Source organism: Bactrocera oleae, chromosome 4 (genome assembly GCF_042242935.1).
Source record: "Bactrocera oleae isolate idBacOlea1 chromosome 4, idBacOlea1, whole genome shotgun sequence".
In the NCBI taxonomy this organism is placed as follows: Eukaryota; Metazoa; Arthropoda; class Insecta; order Diptera; family Tephritidae; genus Bactrocera; species Bactrocera oleae.
Genome location: NC_091538.1, coordinates 14498782 through 14511143, shown reverse-complemented (window position 1 = coordinate 14511143; position 12362 = coordinate 14498782). Strand labels below are relative to the sequence as shown.

The 12362-nt window shown below is 28.8% G+C and overlaps 1 protein-coding gene across 3 annotated transcripts in view; it reads right to left on the bottom strand.

Moving 5' to 3' along the window:
* The window catches only part of PCB (Pyruvate carboxylase), a 32356-nt gene extending 24507 nt beyond the window's left edge, over positions 1 to 7849 (bottom strand). The window contains exons 1-2 of one of the 3 annotated variants that reach the window (XM_014235344.3): positions 7708 to 7849; positions 7031 to 7344 (exon numbers count right to left, since the gene is read on the bottom strand). The gene's annotated coding sequence lies outside the window, so the exon portion shown is untranslated. Of the gene's footprint in view, positions 1 to 7030; positions 7345 to 7700 lie in introns of all 3 variants that reach the window. The other 2 variants (XM_036375283.2, XM_070108936.1) reach the window with 2 other exon arrangements.
* Positions 7850 to 12362: the final 4513 nt, after the last annotated feature.

Below are 12362 nucleotides of genomic sequence, written 5' to 3'. Positions count from 1 at the left end.
AAAAGCGAAAATAAAAATGTAACAGTTGGTTTGTTAAAACAAAAACAAATGAAAAACATTACAATAAATTCAAAATTATTTTTTTTAATATTAAATATGTACATATGTACACACATTCATATAAACATATGCTTTACTTACGTAGAAGTATATACCTATATACTCATTGTAAGTGTATTATATAATTATGTATCGGTAGACCGTTTTACAAAGTCTAATAGCGATTAAATTCATTACGTTATTTAAATTATTAAGCACGGTTATTGTTTTTTCAACACTTTAACCTTGCAGTAGGTGAAAATGTTAAAATTGTTATCTATACTAATATATCAAAGTAAAAAGATTTGGTTGTTTGTTTGTTTTAATTGAATAGGCTCCGAAACTACTTGTCGAATTTGGGAAGCTACACTCTCTTCGATGCACATAGGCAATATTATACTTATTTTCAAGAAAGTTAGGAATTTTTGCTAAAACATCAATAATGTAACCGAAGGTGTAAAAACAAGAAAAAACGTCAACTTCAGACAGACAGACGGACATAGCTAAATCAACTCAGCTCATCCTGCTGATCATGCATTTATGTATATAGTTTATACGGTCTCCGACGTTTCCTGCTGGGTGTTACAAATTTAATATACCCTGTTCAGGGTATAAAAATTACCTAAAAACTTCCGTACGTAGCGTACGTTATTGATTATAGAACAAAATAATGTACTAGGACTTTGCAGAAAAGAAAATTATTTACAAAAAATGTAGCGACAGCATATGTCTAACTGTTGTAGTTACGTCACAATAAATAATTAAAATTTCGCCTTTGTAAAAGCTCTTTGTTTTTATGTAATTTAGTATTAATCCATATCAAAATATTACTTCATATTCATGACTGATTCAATACCTTTATATAACTTTTTGAATTATTCGATTCGGACATTCTATTGGAAGGATATCACGAATTTCAAAATGTAAGTATTAGAAAAAAGTCGCCTGGTGAGCGGCGACCCGCTCTGCTAGGCTGCAAGATCATATGCGATGTATGTTAGGTGTCAGTTGGCTCCCTACGAAGCGTTCGTGTGCGGCATTGAATATAAATAATATTAAAAGTGCGATATTTGTTTCATCGTCTATATGAGGTCCTCTTCCCCCAAGTGGTATGGCAAATAGAGTGATCTGCGCGTTATTTATAAAATAATTAAAATACTGGTATATTGCGAATTTCAGCGTATAAAATTATATTCAAGTGATATAATATCTGAATATCATATAGAAATCAATTAAAGGGCTGTAAATAGTTCGATTTTATATAATCGACACTCGCCGTGAGGTTTTGTGTAGTCTCGATTGTTACAGTGCCCCGCTTGATTGCTGTTGGCTTGTAAAAAATAATACAATTAAATTGAAAACAGGCAAATTCTTATAAGTGTACATATACTTATGTACGTCATTGAAATTGGTATAATTACACGCAATTATACGCTATTACACATTAACGGCTTATGCCAGTATATTGCATTTATGCCATTTGGTTGTTCGATTCGGCACGCTGCAAATTCCAGCGCATCATTTATTACTCACTCGCCTAACCGCTATTTTCGAACTTAAGATTAACGTACAGTAAACACAAAAACATTCATAGCTCCCATAATTTTCCACTCATTTAATTTAATATCAACTAATCAAGTGAATTCTAGTCACCATTTAATGAGTGTATTATATAAATGAAGCTTTAAATTATTAAATTAATGCAAGCATTGGTTACTGTCAACATGAGTCGGCTTCGAATAAACAACTCTATTATATACATAAATGTCATGTGACTGGCAATTTTTTTATTTTATTTCGTATTATAAACGGACATATCTGGTATATGTATTTTAATTTAATTCCAAAACGTTTTAGCTATTTTAATATCTATTTATTATTCACTTGGAATGCTATGCGAATATCTCGTGATGTTTCGCATCTCTGCCGACACTACAGCTATTTTGAAAACTTGAATTGGCATGAGTACTTAACAATATAAGCGGCTATACATACATATGTATGTGTATGTATATATGTATGTGTACGTATTTAATGGTATAGCAATGTACACAACGCAGAAGTCTTTTTAAAAAACCCTTCCAAGTTTGGTTTATGCCCACAATGTACATTAGTATTATTTTTATATTAGGGGAATACATATGTGTGTAAGTATGTGCTTATATACATAAATAAATTAGCAAGTAAAAATATGGAGTTTGAATCTTAAAAGCCGGTGAGCGCAAATAACAATTCAGTTACTTTGTGTCATTAACCACAAAGCTTAGTGTTAACAATTCTCTTATAAGCCGCTTCATATTCGACAATTACAAGGAAATTTTTACGCATTTATTATTGCAGAGAGTTTAAGCATTTATTTGGAAATACTTGTACTCAGAATGTTTACGATTTCACGACCTAAGATCTCCAACAATTAAGTTGATGAGTGTTTTCACGAAATCAAATCAAATGCTCACCGACACCTTTAAAAATTAAGTTAAAAATTTTACTTGCAGGGTTATATTCTCTTTAAAAATCTGCACTAAATATGCTAAATAAGTATAAATTTTTGTCGAATAAAAGCTTTGACTAATTTATGTAAACGTTTAAAAAGCGCTTTGTCTTAATTTTTATACAATACAGTTTCACTTCTTGAGTAACAATTGCTCTACTCTATAATCTAATCATGGTCAAAATACCCCCACTGAAATAGTAAGTATTGTTGTATACAATATTGATATTGAAGGTCTTCCACACGCAGACAATAAATGATTTTGAGCAAAAAAACATTACGCACATATGGTTTGAAATTCAATGCAATGCATTGAAATTCAATTGTACTAACGCTTTTAATTCAACACAACGAAATATCGCCTGAGATCAGTGTCATGTAGCGGTCAACAACTACTCAAAATCTGCAACAGGAAAGTGCGCCCGACTTAAACTGATACTACTGCCATAAAAATGAAGATTAAATATATGTATGTACGTACAGTAGGGTGAGACAAAAAATAAAATATCGAATTTATGGGTTATATATCATATATACTATATACATATATATACCCCTGTGAAGGAATTCAAATAATCAGTGTTAGTGCTTTATATGCAGTAGGGTGAGCCAAAACAAAATTATCGAATTTATTCGTTAAATATCCTAAATATTCCTGCAAAGATTTTTTGGCTTAATTTAAAAGGCACTTTAAAAATTTGTTTATTTTATTACTTTGGAAAGTGAAATAATTCAAATATTTAGTGTTAATGTTTTTTTATTAAAAGTGTACATATTTACCAAAAAATTTTTTTCAATTAAAATAAAATCGCTTAAGAAATGTGATTTATAATCTATATTTGGCAAAAAAAAATAACAATATACCAATTTTAGAATAAAAAAAAGCCCACAAAGATGAATTTTTTTGCAAATTGTTTTTAGTTAATAATATTGTAAAAAAATATAATAAACGGTTCAATAGTCATGATATTTTTTTTTTTTAATATTGTTGCCGTTTTTTTAATGGGAAACTTTGAACTAACACCGACACCTTTTAAAATTAAGCCAAAAAAATTTACCTTGCAGCTATATTTTGCCACTGTATATAGGTTCGTTTTAACCCACAAATTCCAGGGGTACTTTTTGGCTCACCCTAATGTACATATTCACGTACACTTGTACTACATATTTGCAAACGCGTCAGAACTAGAGACTTAATGTGAGACATACGTCACTTGTGATTGATATTATGCATACATACATATACGCATTTTTCACGGTGCACCAGTTTGATTTTTCGCATGGCAAAGCTCATTTGTGCGCAGCTTTAGAGGTCAACAATTAGACAAATGCGAAGGGCAGCAAATTGATTTTTCGCCAAATATATCAAAAAGGGAAACGAAATAAAAATAGATGAAAATTAGCAATGAAATAGTAAACTTTCGCTAACAGCTGAGTGGCAAGCGCACTTTTCGGGTTACATAGTTTTCACATATGGTTTATTAATAGACGCGGAAACACGTGTGTGGACTTAGCTAAAAAATTACTTGTATATGTATAGGTATATGTATTAGTGTTTGCATATACATAAAAATATGTTAATATACAGTTAGTGGATATACACCAGTGGTCGGTGTATATCATACACTTATCTAATGGTTGTTGTTGTATCTACATATGTTTTAGCACTTTATATAAGCTTATAGGCACGCCTAATACACGTGATCGGTCTAAATTGTTGTAGCACGCAAATATCATACAAACGCGCAGTGATTATTTGTCCATATGCATGTACATACATACATATAAAAATGTGAGATTTTAATGAGTAAATTTTCAAGTTTAAGTCAAATACAACTACATTGTTCGCATCAATTTTGATTTTTTATGATGTTCAAGCAAGGTATGAAAATTTACACCCATTTTCAGCTGATAAAATGAAATTGTAGCTAAAAATAAGCTTTGGCAATCATAAAGTATAATAAAAAATTAGAAAAATCGAATCTAAGTTTATAGACAACCAATTAATTGCGGAACTATTTTATTTGTAATACAGTGTAGCCACGCTAATTCAGATTTGTTTTAAGCTACATATTTCTGCAGAATAAAAAAGAGCGGGAAAGTTATAAATTTCTATCGATGACAATCTTTTTTATATACAGAAAATATCTCTAAAAAATCAGAACACATATACAGTTATATATTTGTAATTAAATTCATATACACATACATTTCCAAAATATTACATATTTAATTATAAAAGTAGATTAAGTCTCCTTTTTGAAATTAAATATATGTATTTTAAATTTTTTTATGCATTTTAATTTTTATTTATTAAACAGAAAATTAATTATTTATAACAAAACCAATTTTAAGAATAAACTTTTTCTAATAATGTCTACTGCTCAATTTTAGGCTTATTCATTAAAAAATAAAAAAAAATTACAAGAATTTGTTTTGACTTTTCTCCAATAAATTCGCATCTCAGCTTTGCTCTCATTTTTCATTATTTTCTATTTTTATAAAATCATTTAATGAACTTAGCGACATCATACAGAAATAAAAGAAATGGCAGTGGTGTATTGTATTCTAGAGCACTCAAATCTATTTATGTAAGTAAGTATGCAAATTTTTAAGAAAAATTCGAAAAAGTTTTCGTATTTGGTCAAAAGTAAACAAAGAAAAAACAAAAATATATAAAGAAAATACAAAAATATGAAAAATATACAAAAAAAAATAAAAAATAAAAATTAAAAAAAAATTTTTTATATTAAAAACAATTTTAAAAATTATAAAAAAAAACCAAAAGAAAATATAAAAAAAAAATTAAAAATAATTATAAAAATTTAAAAATATTTAACAAATAAAGAGAAAATAAAAATACAAAAACCAAAGTACTAAGTAAAAAAAATAAAGAAATAACAAAAAGGTTCAAAATGTCGAAAGTATTGTACATACGTATGTATATTGCGCCAAAAATAAATGAAGTATTTTTTTTTTAACAATTCATCTTAAATATCTGTTGTTCTTTCTCAAAATTTGTTGTTTGCTTTACTTCACAATTGGTGACGCTCAACATAGAAAAAGAGCGTTGTGTTCTGTATATTTGAGACTTTAACGTTCTGGTTTTTAATTTAGAACGAAAAACTAAAGGGAGAAATCTTGGTTTCCAATAGCACACACTTGAACGCAAATGTATATAATATATTTTTGTGACAAACTATTCTAATTTAAAAATATTACAAGAAAAGCTTTTTAAATAATTTTTTTCTATAAATTGCTTAAAATAATATAACTAAACTCGACTATCGCCCACAAAACGTAAAGGGCTTGTTTAAAGGTCCAAACGCGCGTCAACTACATATGCAAAAAAACCGAAGTAAGAACAATAGCACTTAACGCTCATGATGAAATTGCAATATAATAAGTCCAAGAGCTACTTATGCCATAAGTAAGTCTCTGATTAAGCATTGTTCAGAAATAGCGAAATAAAAAAAATATATATATAAAATACACAATTATGCAATTGAGAAAACAGCGAAAAAGTCTAACAAATACGTACATATATATGTGTATATTCATATACATACATATGTACATATTAACGCTTTGGCACAATATAAGCAAAGAGCAAAGAAATTGTAATTAATTTGTGCAAAACATTCAATGCACCTCTTGCACTATCACTTTACTCTCGCTCGCTCTCTAGCCAAGCATTATTCATGTTATTCAATAAAATACTTTAATGAAAATGCAATATTTTATTGTGTGTAATAAATTATAATTTGCTTAAAAAAATTGTGTGTTTCCCAGAATATAAATATTCAATTGTTCAATGCATTTTTATAGCTACATTCTTATAATTGTATAATTTTCGTAAAGTGCATTGTTTAATTTTTTATATAACAATATTAATTTTTTATTGAATTGCTTATTTTTTTGCATTAAGCTGATTTACCTTTTGTATTTTAGAGCAATAGCTAATTATACTAACTATTTTATTATTTTATTTTATTGAACATATTATTTCTTCTTTTATTATTTATTTATTTTTCCCCCTTATATTTTTTTCTATTATTATTTAGATTTTTTTTTCAATTCTTTACATTTATTTTATTTTTATACATTATTTATTATATTATTTAACTGAAAATATTGTTGCATTTTTCATAATTTTTTTGCTTGTTTTATAATTTTTTTTAATTCACTTAAATATTTATATTTTTTTATATTATTATTTATAATTATTTTTTTATTTCTTAACATTTATTTATTTTTTAAATTATTATTTGAATTCAACGTCTCAAATGTATTACTACTAAATATGTAAAGTATTTTATATTAAGTTTTGCATTGAAAAGGCTTTAACATAATATGCATTTACTTTTATCACTTTTATATAGCAAATGTTATGTCCTTTACCACAATTATGCTAACTATACATAAGTATGTTAAGCCTCACTAAACATGCTGTTAACCCCATAAAAAACATGAACACAGCTGTTTTGGTTTTTCACTTACGTTTTCTATTGACTTTCGGCACAGATATGTGTTTCCTTTCGCTACTTTTACTGCCTTTTCGTGTATCCTTCGTTGTGTATGTATATTCAAATAAAATATATATTCGAATTTTATATGTAGAATTTTATTCCTCACTTATCCTCTTCGACGAATTTGCATGTGTTACGCATTCAAATCATACATACATGCATATATGTACATACGTTTAAATTAATGTATGTACGTATGTGCGTATGTAACTACCACTTTTAAACTTCACAACACTGCAGTTACCCAATGTGCCGTTGTTGTTATTACACCACAATTTATTGTCTCTTATAAAAAAAGGAAAAATATAAATTATAATTACAATTAAAGCAAAAAAATCTTGTTTAAATCAACTACACATGTCCACTACTTTCAACAGTGACTGTGTAATATACATTTTTTGTTTTAGAATTAATAATTATGTAAAATCACAACGTATTGAGCAGAATATTTGCAAGCGATTTTCGTCAACTTTTTCAATAACTTTCTGTGCGTACAAATGGCGAAAGTTCGTCTCCTTAATATGCACATGCAAAATATAGCAAAATAGTTTGGAAAAATTAAACTTCGCACTTTTTCTATATCTACATATAAGTATATATATATTTTTTTTTTTGCACGAAGATTCAACTTAAAAAATTACCACGCACCAGCACAAAGAACAAATACGTCCGTTCACACCAAACTAACACATCTGACTGCTAGAATGACTTGAAAAAGCTAAACATGAAATGCCCACAGCGTCAAAGCTGCACAGTGCCGATGAAACGAGCAGCACTGCTATCTGTAGCGGCAACAGCAAAGGAATTTTAATAGACGACGCACATGGACTTGCGAATATAAAAAAGTACATAAAATATAGCAGATTGAGAAAAGTGAGTATAAAAGTTTTCTTTTTAGAGTGAAAGCTTAAGAATAATAACAGATAATTGCAAAAGTTAACATCACCATAATGACTGCATGCACAATTTTCTCAGCTTACCAAGCAGAGAAGTTTTAAAACTTATTTAAGCAATGTACATTATGTGCGCACTACATGGGCTAAAAAAAGCCTTTGAACTAAAATGAAAGCATTTTTTTTTGCATGAAAACATTGCTTTATTCTTTTACATAATCTGTACCTAGAGTAATGCATTTGTTGATATGGATCTCCAACATTTCGAAACCGGTTCAATAGTGTGTTATGCGAGGTCTTCAAAATAAGTGTTTGTCTTCATCTTTATCGACTATTTTGAGTGAAATATTTTATCAGCGTATCACTCTTTGAGTCTTGGAATGTGGAAATAGTCTCTGGCGGCCAAACTGGCAAAACACAAATTGAACGAGCTGCAATATTGTTTTGGATGTACAAAAAAAAAGCGACGCCCACGGTGAGTAAACCTCTTTAATTCGTAAAAATTAGTAAATATTATGATGATCTATGCGCTTTTTGAGATGTCAAATATGTTAAGTGACTCACTCAATTTCGTTCAATTGTGACGATTTCTAGCTCAGGCGAAAAACCGTATAATAACTTCTTATATCAGAGAAAACACTTTACAGTTCTAATATACTTGGTTCAACACTGAACTGGCTAAACCTTAATTTGATGTTCAAAAGTGAAAGACATTTTTTTAATAATGTTATTAACAATGTAAGGCAATGGTTCCACTAAATAATTCTTCTGCCTTCAAATTTATTGTAAAATTTTTTTCAAAACCTACAAGACTCACAAAACGGTTCGTCGTATAAGAATTTTTATAAATTGTAATTTCAAAGAGCGCCACCACTAATAAATTTCTTTCGAAAAAGCAAAGCTCCAGAGAGAGGAGCATTAAAAAGATTGCAAACTTTTAATAAATAGATTTGTATGCACATACTCAGGTACAGAGATATTTTTATATAGAAGTATGTACATTTATATCTGTAATTGTGCCACATGCATATATGTATGTATACGTTATATATAAGTATGTAGCTATGGTGACACCAAAGTCACAAAGTCAAAGTCAGTGCCCAAAACAGCAACGTCGGCAGCGTACAATGCCTCCAAATATCTCGATGTTACGAAAATCGGTCGGTTTGTTATTACATTTCATACATGTACATAACATATATCATACATATTCATAAATGATCTTTCATGCTCTTCATTTTATGTACAATATATAATCGATACTGAAACTCGCGTAAACATCGCGCCAAGAAGTGACTAAACATTTCTGGGAGGCGATAAGCGATTATGTTAACACGCGAAGACCACTACCGGCAGAATTACTTGCTACATACATACATGCCGCGAAGCCGGTTACCATGTGTTATTATTGCGCATACCTACAAGTATATATATATTTATATACATATACTTATACACATACACATCTGCATAACATTAATATTCAGCTAAACTTGATTGATATTGTTGAGGTACTGAGAGCAATGGATTAATGTAAACTTGCAGATTCTGAGCAAATGATTCTGTTAAAGTTTTACAGTGTGGGGCTGGTTGGGCGCCGACCATTAGCTGAGAGCGTGGTAGAGAATACTTCAGCGAAATCGTATGATCGACAAGTTAACGTTCAAAACCATTAATCACAATTTTTATTCAGACATGTGCCTCCATATTAATCAAAGAGAGATATAAAATCAACGAAGTATAGTTTCGGTGGCAAGAGCAAGTATCTGTCAAAGTAAAATGTCACATAAAATCACATTAGATGTGTTTTTTTATTACTATTTCTATTGCTTATGTAAACTCTTAATGCAGCGCAAAATCGTGTGATACTAAAACTTATTATTAATAATAATAATTTATAATATTTTTTTTTTTAAATTTGTATACAAAATATTTTATCTATTGACAATATTATATATACATATATTTTTGTTTTAAACTCTTTATAATAAAATCTAAGAAGTATTTAAGTGCAGGCTTTGTAGTAAAGACACTACTAAACTAAAGAATTAAAAGTTAACAAAAAGTGTGTTTCTACTGTTCTCAAATACCTTTATAAGCGTTATGTAAATTATTGATTAGTTTATAAACAAACAAATATTTTATTTTATTAGATTAACAATCCCTTCGACTATACTACGAGTACTATATAATTTTCCTCTTTTTCTTAAGAGCATACATTTTTCTAACCCGTTAACATTAAATGTTATTTTATAATTTTGAGGTATTATTTTGTGAAAGAATATAAAAATGATCTTTTACGATTTAAGGTTGGACTTTGACCTCGAGTAACTTTTAAACGAGCCAACTTAGCAAAGCATATTATAGATGTGGTCCAACGGAACACAATATATTGATTATAACAAAACTAGTGAATGAAACAGTTAGATAAAACAAAATTAATGAGAAGGACTGAGGTACTAAGCGAATACTATTTTAATATTAACCTTACCATACCCATATAGACCATACCGAAATAGACCCATATTGTACTCGTATATGGGACAGGGTTGCAAATATTGTATTAATTAACATTTAATTTAATTACATTCTTTACATGTTATGGGGGCAATGACCTGTCTGGTTATATTATGAGGTCAATGAACTTGTTGTTTACATTTTGCCGAGGTCAATAACCATCTTGCTTACATATACATTTTATTTGGGGTCAATGACCTTTTTGTTTACATTTAGCCAAGTCCACAACCTTTCTTTACATTTAGCTAAGTCAACAACATTTGTTTACACCTGGGGTCAATGACTTCTCTGTTTACATTTCATGGTAATCTTTGTAAAATGCAAGCTTATTTTTAATAGAATTTCAAAATAGTCGAACATATCGGTCTTATTTACATTTAATTACCATTTATTATAGTGTTTCAGTTAAAAATACGTAAATCTTTCCTTTTCGTCCCCTTTCATTTTAGCTTTTGATTTGAAGAGTAATATTGTATATATTTTTAGATTGAAATATATTTTATCAATGATTAATGCTGACGTTTAATAGTTTTGGAAAATATAAATATTTTATGTGTGCTGTATGGATTTATTACCCAATTTCATCTATTTTTCCGCATTCGTGTTAGAGAACTAATTAAAACCATTCTATCGTACCTGTAACTGGTACAAAAGTTTATCTCCTATGTATACATTATAACTTAAAATCCGACAGTAAATATCAAAAATTAAAAGTTTAGAAGGCGACATTATGGTCTCAATTTTTTTTACTCCGAATTGCTTTTTATCAGAACTTTTGCTAAACTTACTAAACCAACTGCTCACTTTTTTAGCTAAATCGTTTGCCTCTAATAATATGCTTTATTTTTATACCTTTATAATAAAACTCTTGATAAAAGCTCCAAAAAAAGTTAATTTAATCTAAAATCACCAAATTAACGCAGGAAGTCTATAAATTGTGATTTTAAAACGCCACCTAAAACGTCTACGTAAACTCCACGACGCAAAACAACAAAAACGATAATTCAAAATAATAACAGCACGCTTATACTCTCGTGTGTAAAAAAAAATAATAAACAGAATTTAATATCAACACTTTAAGCGGCACGTATCTGATAACAAAAAGGAATTTATCAAACAAAACCACAGCACTTATGAATGATTTAAATAACGTTATGCCGAATAAAGATATCAGCAGCATTCACAAAACGTACTTTAAGTATGTGTTTCAGTGGTGTTCGGAAAAATAGCAGCGCTTTTCTAAAATTGAAAAGCTTTTATGGTTTACAACATTTTTTGTTGAGTCTAATAGAACATATTTTGAATAAATAATAACTTTCAAAGATAAAATAATATGCATGTGTCTATATACAAAAAGTTGGCTTAGTTTTAGCACACACCTTGTATATATTGAGAAATAACATAAAGAACTAATAAAAAAATAACGGTTAATAATTTTGCCAAAAAAAAAAACTGCTTTAAAATTTATTTGTACGCTTTTTTTTCATAATATGGCAACACAGTACCCTCAAGTATTTCTATATAAAGGAGTTGAACGATGCAAGATATATTGAAGTCGTGTGTCATTGCGACTTCGCGTTGTCTTTAAAAGATCCCAAGAGCAACCTAACAGTATTATAAATAGTGTTGCTATTTTTTTTAACTCCATCGTATGTGCATACCAACTGTGTATATCAATTGATATCACACGTAATTCGTTTGTGAATGGTGCTCAGTGCGTATGAGCAACTTTTTACTTCACTTCACTGCACTTCACTTTTATTGTCACATTAATTTCCTCTTGCTGCATAATCAATTTGGAAAGCTTCGCAGCTTTACTTTCATAAGCACTATGTAATTTGTACATATTATAAGCATTTATTTGATTGATTGTGGTGAATGTATGACTTTGTA